The sequence below is a fragment of the Marmota marmota genome, unplaced genomic scaffold, assembly GCF_001458135.2.
Source record: "Marmota marmota marmota unplaced genomic scaffold, marMar, whole genome shotgun sequence".
NCBI classification, from domain to species: domain Eukaryota; kingdom Metazoa; phylum Chordata; class Mammalia; order Rodentia; family Sciuridae; genus Marmota; species Marmota marmota.
The window spans coordinates 5,187,826-5,214,367 of NW_026000016.1; the positions used below are offsets into that span (position 1 = coordinate 5,187,826).

The window sequence follows — 26,542 nt, forward strand, 5'->3', positions numbered from 1 at the left end:
TTTCTGTTTTAATTTTTCTTTTTCTCACCAACCAGTCATTGAATTGTTTGAGAGTGGAGTTGTAGTTTTTAAAAGTAGTAATTCCAATTGATACTTTGGTGATTATTGAGAATCTAGTCCTCTAAGAAGGTAAGCAAGATAACTTGGGTTCTAGTACTCACTCTGATTAGCAATAATACTATAGCTAGGCATTATACAGGTAGAGAATCCCTTATCTGAAATACTTTGGACCAGAAGTTTTCAGACTTGGAATTTTTTTTTAATATGTGCATGCATACAACAAGATGTTTCGAGGATATGACCCAAGTCTAAACACAAAACTAAATTTTCTGTTTCATATGTAACTTATATGCATGGACTGAAAATAAGTTTATATAATATTTTTCCTGGGCTGCAGTTTGACTTTGACCCATTACATGAAGTCAGATGTGAAACTTTCTTTTTGACATCATATTCAAGAATTTTAATTTTGGTGCATTACAGGTTTTGGACTTTTGGATTAGGGATACTCAACCTGTAGATCATTTAATCATTAATTAAGCTTTTCTCCTCTAAAAGAAAATTTTAAAAAGATAAAAAAAATCAATGAACTTTAGTGATTTACAGAGACACACACAGTAGTTTAAGAAATAATACAGGTAAGAAAATATGAACAAAATTAATAATAAAACATAACTATGGTACCAATTGAGGTTTTTAATCAGGTACTCAGATTTTTAGTAGCCCAAACAAGCAGCATCATTTAGATTTCATTTTATCAACTCTATTATCTGTAAAATTGGAACAAAATGTACACCTAAACTATTAGACAACTGTGGTATAAAAATTTCTTACATAGTATATCTAAAGCTAATTACTCAAAAATTTATCAAATTTTAGTCTAAATAGTTTTAGAGTACCTATATAACAAGGTCATTTTTTAAAGTTTGAAGTTTTAGATAACTTCAAGTTATTGCTTTATTTAACCTGTATGTCAGAGATAGGACATGCTAAAAATGGTTTATTGCCTCTGAGCCAATCTCAATGTGACTTTTATTTTTCTGTGAAGAATTTAAGATCTTAAAAAATACCTTCACCATTCATATAAATCTTGGAAAAATAGATTCCAATGAACATTGTTCAGCAAAAATATCTTCACCATGTTGTCTTCAAATGATCCTCTAATTCATATTTTATAAGAGTTGCCATATTTTGCTAATAACTTGTATTAAAGAAATAATTAATAATTTATCATTTGATACTTTTACTACAAAAGTCACATGTACACAATAAATATATATACCTACTACATATACACATACACACACATACACTCATACACAAAAACACACAGTAATAGCTAGAGAAGATGGCTGAAATGTTCAAGGATGAAGAATTACAAGTGTGAGATTGGTAAATTTATTCACAATGCATCCAATCCATACAAACACAAAGAAGACGGATTCACACATCTCACATTAGCCTTATCACACTTTGTGGCTTAATCTACACATTAAAAACACGTTGTCTTTGTTATTTCTCTACACTTTCTCATGCGCTAAAATGAGACAGCTGGGGCATTGCCCTGTCAGACCCCATCATGCTTTGAAAAGAAACTTTCACAGTCCATAAAGAAAGATTAAACTACTTCTCACTGCATTATATAATTTTTCATATTTTGGAAGAAAACACAACTTCAGAAAAGCCTGAAAGGGGCGACTCTCAGAGCTAGAAATTGTACCTCTACTGCTGAGAAGTAGGGATGCTGCATGATCTTCCTTTCAACTTGCTTCTGGGAATGTCTTTAATGTTCTGTGGTCATGTGCTTGGGCTCTGCATTGTTCCTCTCTTGACTGGCCCGAAGTCTGTGCGACTCTGTTTAATAAGCATGAGATAGTAACAATCACACCAGATTGTTCATCTGTAACTTGAGATTCCTGGAAGAAAAGTGCTACACAGTAGCTTATAGTTGAATTTCTTTCAGAGCACAGGCGATAAAGGAGGCATTTCTCAGCCTTCCCCCACCTCCCGGATTTTTTCTTTTCTCTTTCTTTTTTTGGCCTTTTACAGTACCAGGGTTGAACTCAGGCCCTGCTTTGTCTACAGAGCATGTCAAAAGAGTTAGGCTTTAGAGTTTGGCAAGTGAGGGTTCAAATCCCAAGACCGCTACTTGTTAATGGTGAGAATTTAGGCAAACCACACTGAGCTTAACCTTCCTCATTTTTACAATAAGGATAACATTATATACCCTAGAGAATGCATTTGAAAGTGGCTGATTTGTAATAGACTCTAAAATATTAGTTTTTCTTTTCTATCTTGTTGCTCGTGACATCAAAACAATTATTTCAAGGAAAATAATGTCTTATATAAACAAAGACATTATTTGATTGTCTTTTACTTTTCAACTCTGTGATTTAGCAAGTTATAAAATGTCCTAGAAAAGATTAATAAAGGGTTTTTGAACAAAAGTCATATTTTTATTCCTAATAATAAGAGCATCTTGGTCAGTTCTTGATTTTTGCCTAGTAGAAATTCATCTGTTACTTATTGAATAAGAAATTTAAAAAAGCATTGTCCATTTGTTGGTTTAGAATGAATGAATGTTACAAAACTTGGAATCCCACTCCCTAGCACTATAATAACAAAATCACTATGATATTGACAACACATAAAGGCAATGTTTGCTCATTGTGTGTTCTAGTCATAATTTTGATATGGTTTTGGTTTTTGCTATATAACTCTTATGCAAAAATATCTGGGTGATTATGAGAGTCCATCTAAAATCTTAGAGTGGCAAAAGGGCTTGCAGCCATAGCAACCTTCACACATAGAGCAGGATCCTTGTCCACAGAATAACAGTCATGTCCTCTTTTACCTAGAATTTAGTGGTTCAAAGCGGTTGCACATTTTCTTCCAAACTTGAGCCAACAGTCTAATGATTAGACTTAAACAATTAAAGTGCCACATATTCAGGAAAACTTTGATGAGGCTTATCTTTCTTTGGATAAGCCTCATCAAAGCCTGTTATTCACTCATTAAGTGACTGGTTCATGCAGGACTAGACTTATGCTAAGAATCACTTCCATTGTTACAATCTAATATTTCATATAGATATTGACACTTTTTACAATGTCAAGCTCCCAGAGAAAGCTGAAAATTTGGAGTATGTAATTAAATGTTTGCACTACATCTTACTAAAGGCTCAAATACTTAGTAAATAGATTTTGTCAAATACTTATTTTTAAAGACACTTCCATGTAGAGATGTAACACTAGTCCAATGGCAGACGCAATGTAAGGATATGTATTTGCTTACTATCAAAACCTAAAAGGGATACAAAAATCTGTTTAGTATTTTTAGGAAGTAAAAGATGCCATTTAAAACATTTCCCCCAGATGCCCTGGAAAGAAGCAAATGGTGACAAGAAAAACCTGACTCTATCCAAAATAATCATTATTAAGTAATGTGTCTGGGAATTTGAGCCATTACCCTGCAAAGTTTAAAAATTTTATAGGCATTTCTGTAACTACTTGTTGCACATTTCCTTTATGGGTACAGCAGGGTTCTTTTCTCTTTTTCCTATTTCTACTTTTTACACTTATTTTTCTCAGGAAAAAAAAACTGATGAAAGAATATGAAATTTTCACATATTTATATCTTGATTCCATTTAAATATTAAGAATTCAATCCATTTATCTCCTAAAACTCCAAATCCACTTATTATTTCATAATAGTTTGTGTTCTGATCTTTCAAACGCACATATTCCAGAGTTACTTGAATTCTTTAACCTATTAGCCAGAGTGAGCATAACTTTTTGCCCTATAAGTCTTCCCTTTATGAAACTAAATTCAAAAAGATTTTCATGCACATCTCACAAATCACTATCAGGCCTTCAATATTAATCACTTCAGACTCACCAAAGAAGGTCAACTTGTGAAACTAATGCAGTATGGAAGAATGAGCCATAAAACTTGGTTCTGTAAAATGAGCTCCATCACGTATAGCAGCACCTAGATGAAAACAGGCCACCAGCATCATGTTGATCCAGAAGGAGGTCCCTCTATGAGAGTTTTTTGTTTTGTTTTGTTTTAATCAATTGCACAATTGAAATTAGAAGGAAGACTCAAGAAAGTCCAGGAAGAAATGTCAAAGCTCATGTACCCAGACCCTCATTTTGTAAAAAAAAAAAAAAAAGAAAAAAAAGAAAGAAAATGAGACCTAAGGAAACTGAGACTGGACTTCATAAACAGCCACCAGGTCCCCTCTCTGATTCCTTATTCTGTCCCTAATTGGCTTATACAGCAAAGTGGTAACTCTTGGCATTTATGCATCACATGAAAACTTAACCAGAATGTGAAATTCTCAAGTCCATCAGGCCTGGAAGAACATGCAGGCAACCCTTGGTTGCCCACCAAACAATCTTTGCTCCACTTACTCTTCACTCTAGAACCCCAGTTTAGCTCAGTACTTCTCTGAGTACTTCAGAGAAGATAGGTCTTCAATAAGCCAATGACAGGTCAAAAAAAGGCATAACTTGCAATTCTGGCCCATGAGACAGAAGACTACTGGCAGTTCTTCCGGGATATTTCATCTCTTTTAAAATTGGACATGAAAAGCAATGTGCTATCTTTCTTTTTCCTTTAGCCCTTGGACAACGTTATATGAGGACAGGTCACTGGAAGCTGCCATTTACAACTATGAAGTAGCAAATCTGAGAAAAAAAGACACCATATTGAGGGTAGCAGACAGGAAAGATGAGGGAAATTTGGCCATTGATAGTGCTATTGAGTTGCTAAACTAATTCTTTTGGACCTGCTCTGCAACCTTCTTATGAGAAGTAATAACTTTTCCTTATTGTTAAATCATTTGAGTTGACTATTCTGTTCCTCACATCTAAACACATTTTGTTCTAAGGTATTTCAAATATACTGTTCTCTTATGAGACCAATTATTAAACAATATGTCCCATTTTGATGTTAAAAATCTGTGTGTTCATTGTAACTATGACATAAAGTGAGGTATTCTGAAAGTGATGAGATAAGAAAAAAGGTTGAGAATGATTGAAAAAGTTTTAGGACCCTGTAATCATAATGGAATTGACAATCTCCCCCAGCTTTCCTTGGAACCTGCAATAACAAACGTATTTACCAAGTATTTTCAAATCCCCCAGTAAAAAATAAGCATTTTTCCATGATTGTAATATCATACCAATATGGATGCACAAATTCAAGCATTAAAGTTGTAGGGTTAGTTTACCCATGCTAGGAAAACCTATGAGGCAGGATATGATCTTATGGTATAATAAGCAATTTGTATTTGATCTCTAATCCCCTGTTCCTGACACCAGAGCTCCTAAACCCCTTATATATAGGTGTGCTAGGAGAATTTTTTTGTTGTAATATTTGATATTTGACCTATGCTTCCTGGCACATAGCTAAAATCCTCAAATTCTCCAGAGAGATGACTATCTTTGGCATGGTAATGAAATGATCTGACTGGTGGATGTCAGCTTCTAGATAACTTGGTGATGGGAGTGGTCACTAGATGAAAGACCAAAGCACAATTAGAGGGTTAGGACTTTCAATTCCACCCCCACCCCACTTCCAAAGAAATGAGAAGTGTTGAGGTTTGAGGTGATCATAAGGACCAGTGATTTAATCAAGCATACCTACACAATGAAGCTGCCATTAAAAACCCCAAAGGACTGGGTTTGGGAGGTTCTGGACTGGTGAACACAGTCATGTGCTGGAAAAGTGGCACGCCCCAACTCCACAGGGACAAAACCACCTGTGCTGAATTCCCTTCCAGATCTCATCTTAAATATTTCTTTTTCAGGCTATTCATTGATATCCTTCAGAATAATCCCTTAATCAGCCAAATACTAAACATGAGTGTTTCCCTGAGTTCTGTGAGCTGCTTTGACAAGTTAATCAAACCTGAGGAGGGAGTCACAGGCACCTCTAATTTATGTCCATGATCAAAAGTTTTGGAAGTCCACTCCTATGACTGGCATCTGAAGTGGGGGCAGTTTTGTGGAACTGAACTTTTATCCCATGGTATCTGACACTATCTCCAGGTAGATAGTATCAGAATTGAATTTTAGGATACCTAGCTGGTGTCTGCTAAAGAACTGCTTAGTTGGTATGTGGGGAAACCATTCCCATACATCTGATACTAGAATTGTTAAGTGGTATATGGCAGTAGGAAGAATACTTTGATTTTGCCTGTCTTTATCCAGGTGAAAATTTATATTTTGCTGCCTTACCAGGGTATTAACACCCATTACCACCTATGGAACCCACACAGCAATCATTAGTTCTTGCTATTCTTTAGTATAGATGCTGCCTTCCTTTTTTTCTGATAAAGGCAGGCAATTTCAATCCACTAGCTTCTATTTAAAGATCAACACACAAAGAAACAACACACAAATAGTGCCATCATGGAGACTGAAAATGAGGACGATATTTGAGGTCTGGGACACCCCCATACCCCTCAGTTCACCTCACTAGACAACAACTTGTTCAGCCTACAGTGCAATTGACCCTGTAGAACATGTGCACACTGCCCCTGCCTGACCTTGGCTCAGATTGAGAATCCTCAAGGAACAATTATAGTTCCACATATTTCAAATGAAATCTGTAACTATTATACTGGACCTTCTCCTTTTGGCTAAAGCACAAACATAATGAAATCTTCTATCTGAGTGATTTTTTTTTAAAAATTCCATTATGTGAATAATTGAATTGGGTCAATCCATTTTAAAGTAATTAGATCAACCATATTATAAAAGATTTTTTTGGGTTTAATATATACTACTAATGAAAAAAAATGTTTTCATATTCATTTTTTGGTAAATATGAAATGTTTCAACTTTGAGTAAATAAAATACATTTTCCTCTGAATTACCCAGATAACTGCCTGACCTCTCTATTTGTCCCTACTCTGCCAATTCACACAGGGCCAAAGAGAAAAAATAAGTATGTCTTTTTAAGCAGACTGATTTTACTAAGTAAACAATAGAAATGCCATAAGAATTTTTTTTTAATTCTAGAATGTAGATGTATTTTCACAATGCTAGCAAAATAGAACATTTCTAGGTACTCCTCCATGGTTAAGTAATATTTTACAGAGTCTCTGCCGAGAGACCACATGCTGACATGATACATTTCTGGAGTATGGATATGAAATACAAGATAAAATACTAGATTCCAATTAAAGTCTTGTGGCCCCAGACAGAGCTGATATATTGGCCTAAAAAGATTCTCATCCACTTCCAGATACCCCAGGGAGGCTTAAGTATGTTCAATAAAAATGAACAGTGTAAGATTCTTTTTTTCTCTCTTTTTTCATAGGATTTTCCCAAACCTGAACTCAACCCAAATACTTAATGGTAAAAATTTAGATTTTATTCAGTGACAAGGAACCAGGAGATTAAAAGGTAGTTGAGGGGGCTGGAGATGTGGCTCAAGTGGTAGCGCGCTCGCCTGGCATGCGTGCGGCCCGGGTTCGATCCTCAGCACCACATACAAAGAAAGATGTTGTGTCAGCCAATAACTGAAAAAAATAAATATTAAAAAAAATTAAAAAAAAAAAAAGGTAGTTGAGGCAGTGAAAAGATCCTGTACTGAGAGGAAATAGATTGGGGTTCTGCTTTCAATTCTCTCACTAATTCACTGAGGTCCCTGAGGACCTTGGTTTTCTCAACTCTAAAATAAAGAGGGTATTCTCTTGTCTCCCACATGTCTCACACTGCAATTGTACTCAATGGCCTTGGTGCAAATATAAGGAATTTATGTGTAGCTCTGCAAAATGTCTCAAAATACCTTAAGGTCAACTCTAAAATATTTTAGAGCAAGCTAAGTAACTTTTCAAGAAAATCTTAAATGCATCATTTTTATGGTCTTCAATGTGTACCTCCTCACTCTGATCCCTACCCAGGTTTTTGGCCTTGGATAAGAAAAAGCATCATAATTTATCTTTTGAGTCAAGCCAGAAATAAGGAGGAATCCTCAATACCTTCTTCTGTCATCCACTACCTAACTCTCATCTATACCTGGACCTCCCAAATACCTCTAACTCGATTATCCATGTTTGAATGTCTACTTCACCACCTTTGCAGATCTAATCCACTCTATAATTTTCCCAAAACTACTCACCCTACTAGATGAGAAAGGATTCTGTAGATTCTTTTTAAAATCAGTTTTGGTCATGTCACTTGTGTGCATGCACACATTCCCAAAACCCTTCAATGCTATCTTCATTCCTAGCAGAAACAAGAGAAAAATAAGCACCTTCCTCTCTTCACCTAGTCTGTGCTTCCTCCACACTGATATTTAAGGGCAGAGGCCCCCTCCTCAGAGAAGCTTTCACTGGCCTCAATGACCAATCATATCCCTCTATATGGGTCCTCAGAGATATTCCTCTACTTCATAGCATTTATCTCATTTGTAATTCCACCTGTATTTTTTGTGATTCTTCTGTCTCCCCAATGAGTCTCCAAATTCCACAAAAGCTGAGACAGTGTCACTTTTGTTCCTATCTTTAGATCTAGAAGTTAGCACAATGTTTGACGTGTATTGGATGGTCCATAATACTAACAGAATGAACATTGGATGCTGTGTTACGAAGATGAATTTGCTAAATCCTAGACATTCAGAATGATCTATGGGTCATTGTTCAGGGCCAATCATCTAACAAATTCTTACTTGATATCTTTATAGCATGGCTAAATAATATCCTAAGCAATGGGGACATAGTGATAACAATGACATGTAATCCCTACTCAGGGTCCATTATAAACTGGTTATTAGATTTTGTGGTATAATTTCCACTAGAAGTAGCTAGATTGCAGGAATTCCACTATTAACCAACTCTATGATCTTACAACAATTCTACAATGTTATATATGAGAAAATTGCATCTTCAATTTCCTCATCACAAGAAGATTAGATAATAGCTTTAAGTTCTCATCTGTCAAGTCATTTTTTATTATTAATTGCTAAATGATAAAGTCCTTCAGGTTTTCTTGGTATAAAATAATAGCTTATCAAGTAGTTATCATCTCACTTCAACTCACTAGAAGCTTGCCATTTTCTGAATCACATATATCTCATGAGTTGCCTCTCTTGAGTCTTTAATGGCAACAGTAGGTCCTCGAAGCAAAAATCTTTTAAAAACTTCTATCTAAGGAAGACAAAAGACCATTTCTTTGTCTTAACAAGAGGCATTTATTCTCTAAAAATGGACAAGTGAGCAAGTCCATAATTTAAAAAAGTAAAAGTAAATATGTGGTTTTACCTTTAATCAAAGCCTAAAATTGTATATTGTTTGGCGAGGGACAAATTAATCGTGAGAAATATTTCATAAAAAATTTAGAAAAAGGGGACTAGGTACGTAACTCAGTGGTTGAACACTTGCCTAGCATGTTTGAGGCCCTGGGTTCAATCCCCAATCTCTCTCTCTCTCTCTCTCTCTCTCACACACACACACACACACACACACACACACACAGGAAAGGATGTCAAAGATAAAGAAAAAAAATATTCACCCCAAATTGTCTTATAATAGTCATGAAATTTAGTAATGATGTTAAAAAAAATCTACATCATGTTAAATATGGGAATGATTTTCAAGACCTATTAAGTTCAACCTTTTAATTTTTCAAAGTGTGGAAACAAAGGCTCAGAGATTAAATTATTTGTTCAAGGTCAAAGGGGGTCAATGACAGCATCTGGCATAAACTCTAGATATGGGTCTGGGAATAGCAAAGGGCATGGACTCCCAGCTAAAACATGAGTTTTCTTTCTACATTCGACCAGTTAGTCAATAATTCATTTGAAATATTCCACTTGAAAATGCAACATTATACTGAGAAAATTGAAGTTAATCATCAGTTCCCCAGCCCTGTGGAGTTCTATGTGGTTACTGAAGGCAGAGTGAGATAGGCGTTGCCAGGACATCAGGAGGGCCAACATTACTCCCATGTACGTTTTTAAAAGTAAAAGAGGATATTTTATTCTCATATAAATATTTTAGTCTCACTTCTTTTTAAATTTGAAAAATAATAAAAATGGAAAGAAGAAAATTCTCTTTTATATTTATCCTTGGAAACCAATTTACCCTCTTAGCTTGTTTGTATGTTTTCTTCAAGTTCTCAGCATAAATTTCAGAGCTATGATCAAACATTGAGCACTAACATGTTACACTAACATGATTTCTCTTTTTATTAAAGTATAGGGTTGAATGTCAAAAATAGTACCACAAATTGTGGGCTTTTTAGCACAAACATCTCATAATTTCATGTCATTCCCTTTTATTTGGTATCATGGTTAAATTGTCATAGTTGGGGGAGGGAGAAAGGTAGGACAATAATGTGCATTATTTGTATGGATGAAGAAGCTGAAAATAAATAATATAGTAGCCTTTCATAAAACTGACCTCAGCTAAACTTATTTTCACTGTTGAACATGTTTGAGGTCATGTCATTCACAAACAAGTATTAGAATTCATATTTCAATAAATTTAAGATAATTCTTCTCTAAAATGTGATGAGGATGTGTTAATCCAAGTTAATAAAAATTTTCAGTTATCCCAAACAATGTGTTAGCAGACCAGCCTAAGTTAGACATAATTTCAATATTTTTTAGAAAAAAAGTCCCATAATAATAGGGGTATATCAAAGGGATAGAAGCCAACTCAGAGAATTTCCTATGGTCAGAGTTAAAAAAAAATTGAACAACAAAATAAATAAAGTAGCATTGAGTTATAATTCAAAGTATAAAATAAATATCTTTAAGTCAATGTTAATATAAATAAATAGCAATATTTTAATAAATAGAGAAATAAAGACAAGTCTTATATGTATAAAATTCCTAAATAAATACTTTTTCCTAAAGATGGAGGAACTTAACTCTCCACTTCTTCAATCTTCCCTCATGACCTCCTTCCACAGAATATAGGTCAGAAAGGGGAAAGGGGCAGAATAAACTCTAACAAGAGAAACTGAGGAAGGCTACTTCCACCAAGGGATCAAGGTCAATACCTACAATTGATATCAAGTCCTCTTGATATCATGTGGTTAAAATGATAGTTTACCTCTGTTCTTCTTTCACCAACTCCCTATTCCCAGTCTAACCATAAGACAGAACATCAGACAAAACCCAATAGGGGGCATCCTGCAATGTACCTGGCCAGCATTCCTCAAAACTGTCAAGATTATCAAACACAAGGGAAATCTGAATAACTGTCACAGCCAAGAGGAGTGGAGAGAGACGTGATGCCTAAAGGTAACATGGTATCCTGGATGGGACTCTGAAACAGAAAACTCAGGAAATCTAAGTAAACTATGATTTTTAGTTAATAGTAATGTATCAATATTGGTTCATTAATTCTAATGAATCTATCATATTACTATAAAATGTTAATAAAAGAGACTACGCAGAGCTGGTTACATGAGAATTCTGTATACTAGCTGCTCAATATTTCTGTAAATCTAAAACTGTTCCACTAATTAAAACATAAAATACGAGTCATATTTTATAAGTCAAATATGTTTGGGGGCTTGGGGGAGGTTATTGTTATTGTTGTTGTTTTTGAGACAGGGTCAGACTATATTCGCCGTGAGGTCTGGGTTCAAGTGATTTTTCTGTCTCAGACTCTAAAGTTGCAGGGAATTCTTTGTCACTGAAATCAGCTGGAGTCATATTAATTTGTTAATAATCAAAAATGCCCTGCTTAAACCTGGCTACATCTCAAAACTGGCTCCTAAAAAAAAAAAAAATGAGCATCTTTAGGTTGGGAATGGTCCAGGCATCAATGGCTCTCAATCCTGGTCACCTAATGTATTCCAATAACAATATATCAAAATTTCTGCTGATGGGCATCAATAACTTCAAAACCCTATCATATTACAAAAAAGTCTAGCTTTTCATGTAACCAAATCATATAATTGCACTTTTGCTGTATAATAAATCATATCAGAAATCAAAAGTCACACAATTTTCTCTCTCTTTAGATATCTGTGGGATTCTGACATCATAAAAATAAGTAAAATAGTGATTATAATCAATTTAACAAATTTGGGGGAATTTAAAGCTGAAAATTATGGAACCTTTCTTATTTTTTACTTTCCCTTCCTTGGGAAATTATTTGTTAAGATATTGAAAATGTGTTTAAAAAAAAGAAAAGAGCTTGAATTAAGAGAAGAGAAAATGAAATCTTTAAAATAAATCAAAACTATACTCAAGGCATCTCAAGTTCTGATGAATACAGACAGAATCCCTGCTAGGTCTAGGAAAGCGCTATCAAAATCATCCTCAGTACATCAGGAGACAAGCCCTAAGCCCCAGCATAAAGGCTACAAGGTGTGTGACCTCCAGCTCCCAGAGAGGCCCTGCCTAACAATGAGGGCTTTCCAGACGCTGAGATAGACTTTGTAGGATCAGAGGTCATCCCTGTCTATTTTTTAAATGCTATTTTAAGAATAGGAGCCCATCGTTGGCCATTCAACTCTAAAATGTGTCAATTATATGCTGACTAATTGAACTCTTCTATGCTATGAAATCAGGAAGCTGCGAAGTTCAGGAACACAAATATGAAGAAAAGAATCCAGGGCTTGTTTTCCCTCTGCTGCACTTCACACTAACTATCTGATCTGGAGAGGTCAGACAGGAGTCTGAAAAGCCCTGGGGATGGCAGGATCTCTCTGAAAAACAGGTATCAAATTGGATTTTTTTTTTTTTTTAAATCAAGGGCAGAGGTAATTCCTACTTAATCAATGGGGCTTCTGTCAGAGCACTGGTTGCTTAAGAAAGCCAAAGAAACCCACAAGGTTTAAGATGGTTCATTCTCAGTCCCTGGATATAGAAATAGCCATAGGCCCTTTCAGTTATGCTTAGCTCATCAAATCAACACTCTGTTCTATGCACTGTGGTGAGGTGAAAACTACCAATCAATCTTTTAGAGTCAGAAGACATGTGGCCCCACAATGACAAGTTAGTAGGCTATTTGAATTTCTGTGCGTCAGTTTACTCATGTGCAAAATAAAACTAAGAATACTTAATATGTGTAAGGATGGGATTCTTAATATTAAATGGATAATATATGATTTGCTTTATATTGTATAAGTAGGCAAATAGTACTTGTTATTAATATCATTGCTATTGCAAATAATGATATTATTAATAATAGTGGTGTTATTAATTCTTTTAAGATTTACCAACAACCACACTCTGAACTCTCACCGATTTTCAGCGTAACCCCTGCCTTATATTCCTTCAATAACCCACATTCCTCCTCTCCTTTAAAGTTCTGCTAGGTATCTCCCTCCCTCAGGAAATTAACTTATTCAATGCTGGTCGGTCACTTTGCTATCAACACCCACAGGGCCCTTGCATATATAATCAAAGATCTTCCACACCATACCTGGTCAAGAACCATAACATCATTTCAGAGCAGAAAGGGACTATGGAAACCACCTATCCCTAACATCTTTATTTTATAAGTGAAGGATGGAGGTTCAGAGCATTTAACTGACCCACTGTTTGGTGGCAGAATGGAGACTAAAGACCAGTTGTCCAGAAAATGTTTCCAGCATTATCCAAATCTGACATTAACCTGTGATAGTGTGTTATGGTTTGGTCACAAGGTATGTCCCAAAAGCTCCTGGGTTAATGTAAGAAGTCAAACAATTACAGGGTAATATTTAATCAGTGGATAATCCATCTGATAGGTTAATAATTTGAATGGAATACCAAGTGATAATTATAGGTGGGTAGGATGTAGCTAGAGGAAGTAGGTAACTGAGGGCATACACTTCAGAATTCTATCTGGTCCCCCTGGCTGCCTGCTCTTCCTGCTTCCTGCTTCCATGAATGAGCTAAGCAGCTTTCCTCTGCCACGCCTTCTTCCCTGATGTTTGGCTTTACCTCAGGCCCAGACCAATGGAGTCAGCTGATCATGAGCTGAGACCTCTGAAACAGTAAGCCAAAATAACACTTTTCCTCTTCTAGGTTGTTATTGACAGGTATCTTGGTCACAGCAACAAAAAAACTGATACATAGTGTTAGCATTATTTCCTGAACAACACAAAGGACCTTTTTAATATAAAGTATGGATTCCTCAAGGCCTCATTTTTCAAGCAATAAAGTCTACAAAGGACAAAGGGGTATAGATGCTTCATCTAAAACATGTGAGTGATGGTTCATTTAAAACTTGAAAATGTTTATTGACAGCACTTAGTATTACATTTTATATACAACAGATGCTCAATTGTTGCTTTTGAAGTAGGAAAGTTCATATATGAATGAATGAGGACTCAAGAAGGAAGCTGCTCAAAACCTTCATCCAAAGTATACAAGAATTTGAAAACTTGATCTAGCACAAAAATTCATTAATTTTTTAGAAATTTTTTAAAAATTAACTTTGCTAAGTTTAAATGCTATTTGAAGACAGAATTCTCCATGTGAAGAGAAGCCAAAAAGCTATCCAGGATTATATTAAACCATTATAGTTCCAGTTAAAATCCCAAATAGATTGTGAAAAACAAGAGTCACATATTAAGATATGGCTAATGTCATACTGGTTAAAATATCACATTTCTGGTCCAGTTACAGACCAATGAGCAATGAAACAAAATGGAGAGTCTAATAGCAAATCCAAATTCACATAAAAAGTGAAGTATAATAGAAGCTGCTAAGAGCCAAGTATATGATGCATGGCATTTTTGTTCCAAAGGTGACGCCAGCTAGCCATTGAGATGATATGATTATGTTAAGATTTGCATTCATATGGATATTGGACTCCTGCTGTTCACCTAGGCTGGCTACGGGACTCCTGGAGAGTTCCCATTGGTTGGGGAAGTACAGTAGGAGGGAGTTCCGGGGGAGGAGCTCTCTCTGCGGTCCGGGAGGAGGCCTCGTGGGTGGAAAAAATCTGCCCGGGCGGTACCGGACATTGGTGGCAGTTTCAAAAAATAAACTTTGTTCCTGCTTGAGTGGCTCGTGATTTTGTGCCCAGCCAGACTGCGGCAAGAAGCAACATCACAAATAAGCAGAGAAAAATAAATGGATCACTTAATTAATGGTGTTGGGAAAATTTGCTCATCATAATGAGAAGTTCTAGTTATATTCCTACCTCACCCTATAAACAAAAATAAATAAAAATAAATTTAAAATAAGTGTAAAATACGATATTGGGGTTGGCTGGGGGAGGGGGAGAGTTGCTTGATGACTCTGTGTCAGGTAGGATTTTTTAAATATGTCAGAAAAAAACAATACCAGTAAAGGGAGAAAAGGAAGGGTCTGATTACACTAACATCAAAGATTCCTGCTCCACCAAACATACTGCAGACAATGCTAAAAGACAAGTGACAGATGGAGAGAAGATAGTTCCAATGTATATAACCAAGAAAGATTTAATACCCATAATAATTTAAAACTCTTACAGATCAGTACAAATGAGAGAGAGGCAACCCAATAAAACACTGGACAAAGGGTATGAATGTTTCAATAGCTGAAGTAGAATCTGAGTAGTTGATGTGGACAGATGTGTGTCCTCATTGATGGGTAATCAGAGGCTTCCAAATTAGAGACATTAATTTATAGCTACACTGATAAAAATAAAAATATATGAATTAAAATACTAGCCACGATTGGCAAGCATGTGGGGAAATACAAATTCTCACAAGTGCAGGTGACTTTGCAAATATTTGTACAGCCACATTACTGAGCAATCCAGCAATATATAATATAATCATTTAAGTACATGATCTATAACAGGAGTTTCTGAATAAATACAAACATATATAAAGATGTTATAATAGCAAAGAGGAAAATATTTTAAGTGTGATTTATGCATATAATAGTTTATTATACAAGGGTCAAAAGATAATAAATTACCAAGGACAATGAAAAACAGTAAAAAAAAATTGTTGAGGAAAACATAAATAAGCAGTTGAACCTTGTACAGTTAACAATAATGTTGAGATCAAGTTCAGAACATATAGAAAAACAACATTGTCTATTTTTCATAGACATTCATATGTAGGAGGTAGATGCTCACCAAGCAGATGGGAATAAACACCCTATGGGGAGCCAGACTATTGGTAATGAGGTTGGAAGACAAGGGGAAGGGAAATAAAAGGATCTGAGACTAGAATTATTCCTTTAATGTGGCACGAACCAAGGAGGAGCATTGGTCATATTAATACAATTTTCTACACTTAAATGCCAAAGCAGTTATAAATAATAAAGAGAACATTTCTGAGTTGGAGTGAGGATAGAAAAAGTAAATCACCTATTTTTAATTTATAGACAGTGAAAGTAAAGAAAGGGGTTAACCTAAAATTCACTGAAGTCAGAAGTGTATTTGGGATAAGTGGCAAGCCCCTCTGATAGCCCTTTCATAGTCAAGGGGTAATTGAGTGTTAATTCCACTGACCTTATTTGCAGTAGCTCCTCCATCCCCCGAGCATCCCTGGCTGTCAGGCAGCATGCTTTACATAGCTGTCGACTTAATGTTTTTCTTTTGACTGAATTTTTTACCTGAGGCATTTCAGTCCTGTAACTTCAGCAATCAATTTAGGCCCAAAGCAGCACAGGCCTCCGTGCCTGGAGAAGGAGGCATTTGCATGCAAGCTAACAGCTTAAGCACCAGGGAAATGAGCTAGGTCCAAACAGATGTAAGAAGTAGGACTGTATGCTAAATCACTACACAGCTCATTTGCCAGTCATGAAATTAAACTTTGTGCATGATAGTGGGAGTGAGAGTTACAGTGCTTGTGCCTGTGTGTGTATGTGTGTGTGTGTATGTGTGTGTGTATGTGTGTGTGTGTAGGTGTGTGAGTGTGTTCATTTTTCTGTGGTGTGGCAATGATCAGTTAAATTTTTTTTAGTCTTTTTCAAGTTTTAAACTATTTTTTAATGTTGTTTGCCTAATGATCCTAAGCCATTGCTTTAAGAAGCAATCATGAAATTCTAATAGCTAGACATGTCATAAAAGGAGAAGTGGTTTGAAATGTAATTTGAATTGAGTTATACTGAGCAAATTAGAATTATGTTGTTTAATTTTTTAGGCAACCCAACTTCTTCCAAAGAAAAGCATGTTATTAAAAAGCATAACATAACTTGCACCCAAAATTTGTCATTATATATTTTTAAATTTTTCCAAAAATAACATAAACTCCAGATTTTTGCTCCTTGCAAGGATACAGGATAAAATATTTGGTAAGATGAAAGAAGACCAGTAAAATCATTTATTATATCCAAACCTTTTAACCAAGGGAGAAATTGCCATATTATTGACTTTTTGTGTAAAAGAAGTGGCTAGGATTCCAGTTAAAAGTTTCTTCCTAGCTATGTTACAGAATAAAAATAATCAAGCCAAAATGTGACTGGCATATAAAGAATATCAGAGCCAGATATTTGTGGGTATTTGGAATGAGAACAAACAGTTTGACTCTCAGCTGTACTGGAGGAAGGGAGACCTTATAATGCATTCATTCCCAGGTAGCCCTCAGGGATGACATTTAATAGTCTTAACTCCACCTAACATAGTGCAGCCAGTGATCCCCTACCTAAGAAGTCACAATAATTGTTCTTACCCCATTGGTCTGCAGGTCAATGCTGTGAAAAGAAGTAACTCCTTAGTAAAAAGCAACACATTCATTTATATAAGACAAGAAGAGCAAAGAATCTCAAAAAACCAAACTGAATAAAGAATAATATTGTCTAGCAACCAAACCTAGCAGGTTTCAGCCCACACTGTTGAAGATAAAAATAAAGGCAAGGCATTCTGTAAGCCACAAGGCATTCAATAAATGATGGGCATTCTTTGTAGCAGCTTTTGCCCGAGTTATATCTGGATGAACAGACAGAAATTCACTTAGGAGTAAATAGGTCTAGTGGGCAAAAGATTCCTTAAGAATGAGCAGTGTCTCCTGCCCCCAGGGCTTGCTCCTTGGGTGTCATTTATCAGAAGAAATGATTGTTAAGCACATTGCCTTCACAGACCTTCCCCCCTCCCTGAATCATCCAGGACCATGGTAGATGGGTTGGCCCCAGGGAACTCAGGTCCATTTTAATAGTGCATTCATATATCCACTCAGAATGCTTTGTTGGGACTGAGTACCTTCAACTGAGTGTCAGAATATTATTTTGCACTCAAAATTTCAATCAAGCTACTAAAATGTGGGCAACGAAGGAAGTGGAGGAGGAAAGAAACCAGAGAGTTCTGAGGAGGTGTTTCTCAATCTTTAAGGTGAACTCAAATCACCCTGGAGTTAATTAAAATGCAGATTCTGACTCTGCAGATCTGAGGAGGGGTGGAGCCTGCAATGTATCACCTCACAGGTGTGGGCCTCAAAGATAGTCTGGCCTCAAAGTTGAGCAGCCAAGGCTAAAAACAGGTGAAACAAGCAGAAGGGGATAATAGGCAGCAAAACTCCTTTACTGGGACTAATTGATGGGAAAACCAGGAAGTAAATAACTGCACAGTCCACCTCAGCAAGATGTGTGTCCTGGAGGTGCTGAGAACTCATCTACTGCAGCCTGAGCTCTTCATTTCCCCCCTTAGTCCTGGTCCTTTCCCCTTGTGTCTAGATATGCCAGTGACATCAGCAGCCACCCAAATCCTGCAAATTTATTCTCAACTCCATCTTCTCCTTCCCATCTCCACACCCGACCCCCAGGGCCATCAAGGCAGCCTTCCCAATCTCTTCTGTTTTCTGTCTCTTAGTGCTACAGCCATGATTCAGGCCTTGCTGTCTTTAGTGGACCACTAACCTGCCCTCTGAATGGTACCTTTCACTGTTTTCTCTTTCAGATATCTCCCGTCCTTCCATGCTGCTATTACAATTCTCAATCCCAAATGTGATCTATATAATTTCCCTGTTAAAATTCCTCCCATCTGACTTGGTTTCCTGTTTCCTAAGGAACAGAGAACAAAGCCTTGAGTGTGTATCAAAGACCTTGCAGAGGCTGATTGCAGCCTCTTTCTTGGTCTCATTTACTGTCTTTATCTTCCCATTCCTGTTAGTCAGTTTTCCATCACTGTGAAAAAAAATGCCTGAGATAAGCAATTTAAATGGAGAAAAGATATATTTGAGCTCACAGTTTCAGAGGTTTCAGTCCATGGTCAAATTGCCCTGCCACTCTGGGCCTGTGGCGAGGTTGAACATCATGGCAAAGAGAGCTTAGTAGGGCAAAGCTGCTCATATTGTGGCAGCCAGGAAGCAAGTGAGAGAGATTGAAAGGAGCCAGGGCCCCAATGTCCCCTATGAGGGTACACCTTCAATGACCTAACCACTTCCCAAGAGGACCCACTTCCTAAAGTTTCCACCACCACAGACTGGGGACCACGCCTTCAATACATGGGCTTTTTCCCTCAAAGATCCAATTCAAGCTCTAAACTACAGCAACCCATAATAACCCTTTGGTAGATGGTCATTTTAAACACTTTACATGAAAGAAAGTTTACAGGAATGATTTGTCTCCATAAACCCTTCCAAGGCACACCCCCAATGACCTACTTCCTCCTACTAGGCCCAACCTCCTGAAGTTTCTGTCACCTCACAACACCACTGCTAGCTGGGGACCAAGTCTTGAGCCTTTGGGGAACATTCTAGACACAAAAATTAACAATACCCTTTGCTCCTTTTCTCAGGCACCACTCTTCACATGAATTTAGGTCCTATCACATTCTGATAAAATCAGCCATGGCATTTCCTCCTCCTAGAGTAACGCATTCCAGCCATCAATCTCTACCACTTTGGGGGCTAAAAACCACCTCTCCTTCCACAAAATTGACTCTAAGCAGTGTTTTATTCTATATGAAAACTTCCAGGTATGATATCTCCTGGCACAGAATAGGTAAAATAAGAAATACTACTGGATCAATGAAGAATGCCAGAGAGCTATCCTCTGTTCCTTCCATCACACAGCTGGAAGGCTAGCTTGAGTTTGGAGTCAGGAAGAATCAGTGGAAATTCTCATGTTCTACTGACTCCTACCTTAGCTGTCAAAACAGAAAATTCATAGTTTTAAGGTCCTAGAAAGCTCAGGAAGCTTTTACTTGGTCATCAAGGATAATGTCTGAAGCAAAGAGATTTGTTAAGGACACCAGTATAAGCAAGAGACACGGAAGATTGAAGGTGACATGCAATCGGAGAGGACTTTGTATCATCTCAAGATCAAACTTGTCATTCTTTTATTGACTTCTTTACCTTTAAAGGGATCTCAGAGCAATTTAGAAATTTTAATAAAGTTTCTGAACTTTGTTTAGCCTGCCCCAGCAAAGTGGTACATGAATATGAGAAGAATAAGAAATCAGAGGTACCAGGGACACTAGACCATTATACTTTCTTTTTCGTTGGCAGTAAGAGCACACCAAAGCTCATGCAATTAGATGTCTGGAGCAACCACAGAAGGAAATGAAGGAAATCTCAAGAAATGAAGTCCACATCCATTAATTCAAGTCAATAACATAATTGGTTTTATGAGGACAAAAGAAATACATGTGTCCCCAGTATGGGGAAGTTGTGAACATGTTCAAAAACAAACAAGTAGCTTTGGAATGCTGAAGTAAGAAAGTTTCAGTCCACTGTTATATTGTATTTCTCTCATACTGAAAATAGTAAAGAATGACTGTTCACTCATCTATCCATTCAATCAATCAGCCAACCAGCATATACGGAGTAAAAAGCAACACATTCATTTATATAAGACAAGAGGAGCAAAGAATCTCAAAAATGGTTTCAACATTGTCCACTAATTCATTGACACTTTCCACATCACCTAGGTTAGTTTCCATCCCTTAAAATGGGGCCTGGCATATAATATTGTGAATGAACTCAATACAGTAGAAATGAGGATACCCAACACTCAGGAAGTATTAGAGAAGGCATACTATTTTTCAGAGTTCTCTTGGGACATATGACTTTGAAGCCTTGAGGCACCATCTAAGAAGTTCACCTACTCAGAAACTGACATTTTGGAGAGACCACATAGAGAAACCAAATAGAGATAAAGATACATGCATAAGGAATCTCTGCCCTTTCAGTTGTTTGAATCTTCCCAGCCAGGCCAAAGACATGTGAATGAAGAGGTTTGAAATGAATGCAGCTTAGATACCATGTGACTGTAATCACAAGAGATGTCAACCATGAGCCACCTAGCTGAGCTAAGTCAATCCCCAGAACCAAGTGAGACAATAATTGCAATAACAATAATAATAAATAATTGTTGTTACTGTACATCATTGAGTTGGTGTGATTTGTCACACAGCAACAGACAACTGGAATGAGTGCCTCATAGATGTCAGGTGCTGGGATGGGTATTAGAGACACCCTTCCCCTTGCTGACCCAGTGCTCTATGATAATGTAGGCAGCAATGCCCTGGTCTCCATGATTGTGCTGTCCAAATAGCAAATATTCATTTAAATAGACACATGCTAATATAAAAAAAAATCAGATAAGTGCTAAAAGTAAATGAATAGCCAACAGAAGTGATTTAAAGGAAGCAATTTCTTAGGACCTGAATCAGGAAAAAAAAAAAAAAAAACAGAAACTGGGCTAACTGCCAAAGATTGGTGTGAGTAAAATGTGCTGGAGAGGGAGGATCTCTTTAGTCTAAGTGGGATGGGGTTATATGAGTTCCTTTGGGGGAGAGTTCCCATGCAGGAAAAAAATGTAAAAAGAGTAGAAAAATCAACAAGAGGCATATAATTGAGGGTCTTCAAGGGCATTGTAAGGTTTTAAAAAAGCTAGACTTCATTTTCTAGGCAAGAGGAGGGTCCTAAAGGTTCACAAGCCACAGATTTGCGATTATGAAAAGTACAGTGGGAGAAACATAGATCAATGTACTGGAATCCCGCCAGAGGAAGAGAGGCCCATCAGAAGACCCTTAAAAATAACTGTCATAGTTAGGTCTTTCACTCAACTTCCCTCTTCCACTATGACATGCCCCTCACCTCAGTTCTTCCAAAATATCCTTTTTTGTCACTCTCATCCGTTGCAGCCCTTTCTAGTCTATGGTGCCATGACATTCTCTTAATGACCCATATTGTCTTGTGCTGGGGATTCAGTTATTGGGAGGATTTCCTGGCTGTTCTCAATTCAAGGAATAAGTCGACTCCTTCCATCACCAGGCCCACTGACAGTTGCTTTCTGCTGATCCAAGAAATTCTTAGTGCTTGCTGTTTATTTTGACTATTTGATCCTCAGGGATCTACAGAGTATCACTAGTTCACCGATGCCTGACAGGTTCTATACTGAAGTGAACGATACAAGTGCAGACATGTTCAGGTGTTCCCTGAAGTAGAAGCATTCCTGGTTTCTGGAAGAGATGATATGTAATAACAATTATATGGTGCTTTCATCTTCAAAGCCCTGCACAAACATTATCTAATTAACCCTCACTACATACCTAGAAGGCGGGGAAGCATCATTAAACCTGGGTTGCAGGAGAAGAGATTGGAAACTACACGTTGAATGACAAGCCCTCCACCGGAAAGGCTCCATGTTGGTGTCAAAACTAGCAAAGAAGAACTCCTGACCCTCATTCCTAAGCCAAGGTCAAGGGAGAAAATCAACAGTGAGATCTTAAAGTACATTGCAAAGGTCATGTCTAATATCTCCTCTTAAATTTTATCAGAGAAGAGGAAAATAAATTGTATTCATACAGGGAGGCAGGATTCTAGGGTGCTAGTGTTAGATCAGTCCTGTCAAGTCCTGTGACCTCTCCATACTTTGAATTCTTTATCTGTCAAAGGAGCTCTATCAGTTTGCAATTCCCAACACATAGCAAGACTAAAACAATTCATGAAAAGGGTGCTCAGAAAATGAACTCTACTGAGGTCCTGGGATATCAAAATGTTAGCAACTGGGAAAATTTATAAGAGAGATGTGTCCTCATATTCCTATTTTACATACTTTCTACCTCTTTCTGCCACATCTACACAGAAGCAATGTCCCTCATTAATTCCCCAAGCTGCAGACTCAAGATCTCTCTCCTCTAGCAAATTTACCTTAGAAATACCCCCCAAAATCACTGTCATAATGATTTAGAATCAAATGAAGTTTTGATAAAATCAGAGGGTGTCTTTGCCTTTTAATAGGGGCTGAAAGTATTCTTCATTCAAATTGAAGTCCTGACCATGGTCTTCCAACAACAGGGAATTCTCAGGAGAGGTATCTGAATGGTGGGGCCCTGACATCATACCACCCATGCTTATAACATCCTCAGTGGCGGCCAACATTTTTGACTACTTACAAGGACCCAAGCTCTGTTTTGAAAGGAAGTCTGATACGTGGCTGACAGGATGACCTCTAGACTTTCTACTTCTAAGAAATTATTTTATCTCTGTGCCTTCGCTTCTTCTCTCTAAAATGGGAATAAGCATACCCCCTCTCAGGGTTATTGTGATGATTAAATGAATTAATGCCCATTAAGTGCATAGCACAGTGCCAGTTACACAATAAGCACCAAAATGCAGTGTCTATTATTATAAACACTGACTTGCACTAACCAGCATGTGTTAGGTGATTACCAGTTAATGAGCACTAGACCCATTTTATAGATAAAGAGGATGAGGCACAGGGCTGAACACACTGGTTCTAGTCAAACAGGTAATCGGTAGTGGAGTTGAGACTCTCACAGAACAGCCTGAGTGCAAAGCCAAGCCCTGGCCATCAAGGGGCATTACACAGGCCTCTCAGCTTCCAGGGCCTTTCAGGCAGCAATCCTGGCTGCCAGTTGCCAGGCTAGTTTCAAGTCACAACTGGCCCACATCAAATGCACAAAGTTCTCTCTCTTCTCCCTATCTTGGTATCTTTATCTTTAAAACAGACATAATAGCTACCATACAAGTTGGCCATAAAGATCAAAAAACTTGTGTAAGGGGATTTTGAAAATTCTAAAATGCTCTCTCTTCAAATGTAAGGGACTATTATTATCTTCCGCAAGCTGAGCTAAAACGTGGCAGCTATGAGTAAGAGGTCAAAGAACCCAAGTTCCACAGGTTTTGGAAGGTCACTTGTGATTCGGTGGTTCCTCTGTTCATGGATATGATTGGCAGCCCAAGAAACCAGGTCAGAGCTGGGTTCATAGGGTCTGAAGTCAGGTACCAGGTGGGGCATCCCACCCCAGGGAAGACCCTATGTTTCAATCCTTCTGGGACCCCCACCATGCAGCCCTCCCAGCAGGTCTTGAGGAGGCAAACCTTCATCTACCCCATAAACCAGAAAGCCTTTCACCTACCAGTCACTGTAGTTACCTTTTAGTTCCTCAAAATTCCTCCAAGTCTTTGTACCTGACAAGGGACCCTCTAGACTGTGGAATCTGGAGTTCTTTGAGGAAGGCAGGATGAAAGGGGGATCTTTGTAACATATGTAGGATTCCAGGGGTTTGGGCTCTACCACAGGCACTTTGTTAGCCCTCCTGTTTTTTCCTGTTTTATGGCCAAGCAATCCCAAAGTTTCTAAAGCACTGTGTGCCATTTCTGGTGAGTGCTGTCCTGAGAAGCCTGAAGAGAATGCATACCAGGCCTTTAGACACATTCACTACAACTTGTTGGGGACCAGTTGTTCTCCATGTGTTGCTTTTAAATTCCCAAGGGCAAAGGACCCAAATTGTATTGTTAGAGGATACAAGCAACCATTTTTAAATTACTGATTATTTTTTAATGGCAGTAAATCTGCTTTCACAGTATAATCAAAATGATCTCTTTTAAAAATCAACATTTTCCTATCTTGTGATTTGGTTGACAAAACCCACCATCCCTTATCCCAGGAAAAGAATAAACAAAGGACAAGAGGCAGTTCTGAAATGACAATATCCAGTATGATCCCTTTCCATCCTCCACCTGCAGTCATGGCCCAGGTGCCAAGGTGATGAAGGTGATGAGGTCCAGGGATAATTATGCTGGCAGCTTCAGAGCTGCCTCTGGGATCTGTCACACTATCAGGCTGCTCATTGGCTGCCACACTGCCAGGCTTCTCTGAATGCTATTTCCTGTCCTCACAGCTTGATTTCGCTACAATTTGCACATACTTTACGACTTATGAATAATGCCCCCATTCAAATATGTCATGGGATACAGTATATTTTGGGAACCACTTAATGGCAAAGGTGAGTGATTTGCCCAAGCTTGTATATATTTTCAGATTCCTACTTCCCACTGGTTTTCCAAATGCCACCCCTGGTTCCCAGTCTTTGCCTTATTGTCACAAGTGTTATCGTTTAGCATGTATCAACTATGCTCTGTTGAGCCAGGCGCTCTAGCAAATGAATAGAAACATAATGTTCCTGCCAAGTTGATTTATCATTTAAGCAGAGTGAGCAAGAGAAGAAACAAACAGTAGGAGAAGATGCACGACTCACACTGAGGTTAGACCATGGCAAAACTGGGCCAGATGTCTTCGCTGTGCAGCATCCTGATGCCTCCCACAGACAGCTGCTTCTTGGAGGGAGACTATTCTGGGGTGAACTTTAAGGATTTTTTTTTCCCTGAAATAAGGCTATCACTCTATTTGTAACATCCCCCTGAAACAGCATCCTGGTCCTGCTTCAGGCAGCCTTGCTTGTCATCCACAATTCTAACTCACAGCCTCTGTTTCCCTTCAATCTGTTACCCCCATCCTATTATTTAATCAGGGACGAGGGCAGGTTTGAGAGCACTCTACACCCCCGAGGGAAATCTTGATCACATCGTTTTTGTTAGAGCAGGCTTTTTGTATGTCTGCGTCCCTACATTCAAAAGTAAGCCAATGCTGCTTTCTATCATTTTTCTCCTTTACTGGCAATTGGGTAACATTAGTACTTTCAGCTATGCTGCTTTTTAAACTAAGTATTGTTTACAATTATTAAATAAATCTAAAATCAAGGAGGTGGAAGACAGAAGAGTATATGTCAGGTAAGATCTCACAAGACGAAAGTTTTAGATAAGCAGAGTTTCAAGATCAGTGTAGGACAGGGGAATGCAAAATCAAGTCAAGGATTGGGAGGAGCTGGCAGGTGCTCCATGACCTACACCACAGGGATGAAGGCTGCCTGAAGCCTTTCCCTGCAAGGGTCGCGCCCACACCCAAAGTCACAACTTGAGCTCAGGAAAGGATTCGTGTACACACCGAGGTTAGCCCATGGCAAAAGCTTGTGGGAATTCTGTCCTAAGTCCTAGGTTTGTCCCACCCAGACCATTGACTCAGGATTCTCAAGTTGTTCCATCCTAGAACTCAGTGATATTCTCTACCCGCATGGTCAAACATCTTAGTAGAACACGAGGAGTGAGGATTCAGGAGGAGAGGCACAATGGGCCTAGGGACAGCGGCTTCTCTTTGGTATCTCACCTTTGGTTATCTTAACCGAACCAATTCCTATCCACTTCCTGGACTATAGAGGGCTCTGGGGCCTGGCAGCATTTTTTTTTTTTTTTTTTTTTTTTTTTTTTTTTTGCTTTGACAACCCCTCTTCTGTGCACTCAGCTGAGCTGAGACTGGAAATGCTCTGCATAAAGTCCTTGCAAGGAGAGGCAGTTGCTTCCTGAAGGCTGCTTCCCCCAGTTCTCCCGGA

At 37.8% G+C, this 26,542-nt stretch overlaps 1 long non-coding RNA gene across 2 annotated transcripts in view; it reads right to left on the reverse strand.

The window, feature by feature from the left end:
* Positions 1–478: 478 nt before the first annotated feature.
* LOC125618430 overlaps positions 479–26,542 on the reverse strand; it is a 31,729-nt gene continuing 5,665 nt past the window's right edge. The window contains exons 3-4 of one of the 2 annotated variants that reach the window (XR_007349691.1): positions 3,898–3,990; positions 479–1,854 (exon numbers count right to left, since the gene is read on the reverse strand). This is a non-coding gene — a long non-coding RNA (uncharacterized LOC125618430). Of the gene's footprint in view, positions 1,855–3,897; positions 3,991–7,473; positions 7,535–26,542 lie in introns of those variants that run through there. The other variant, XR_007349692.1, reaches the window with a different exon arrangement.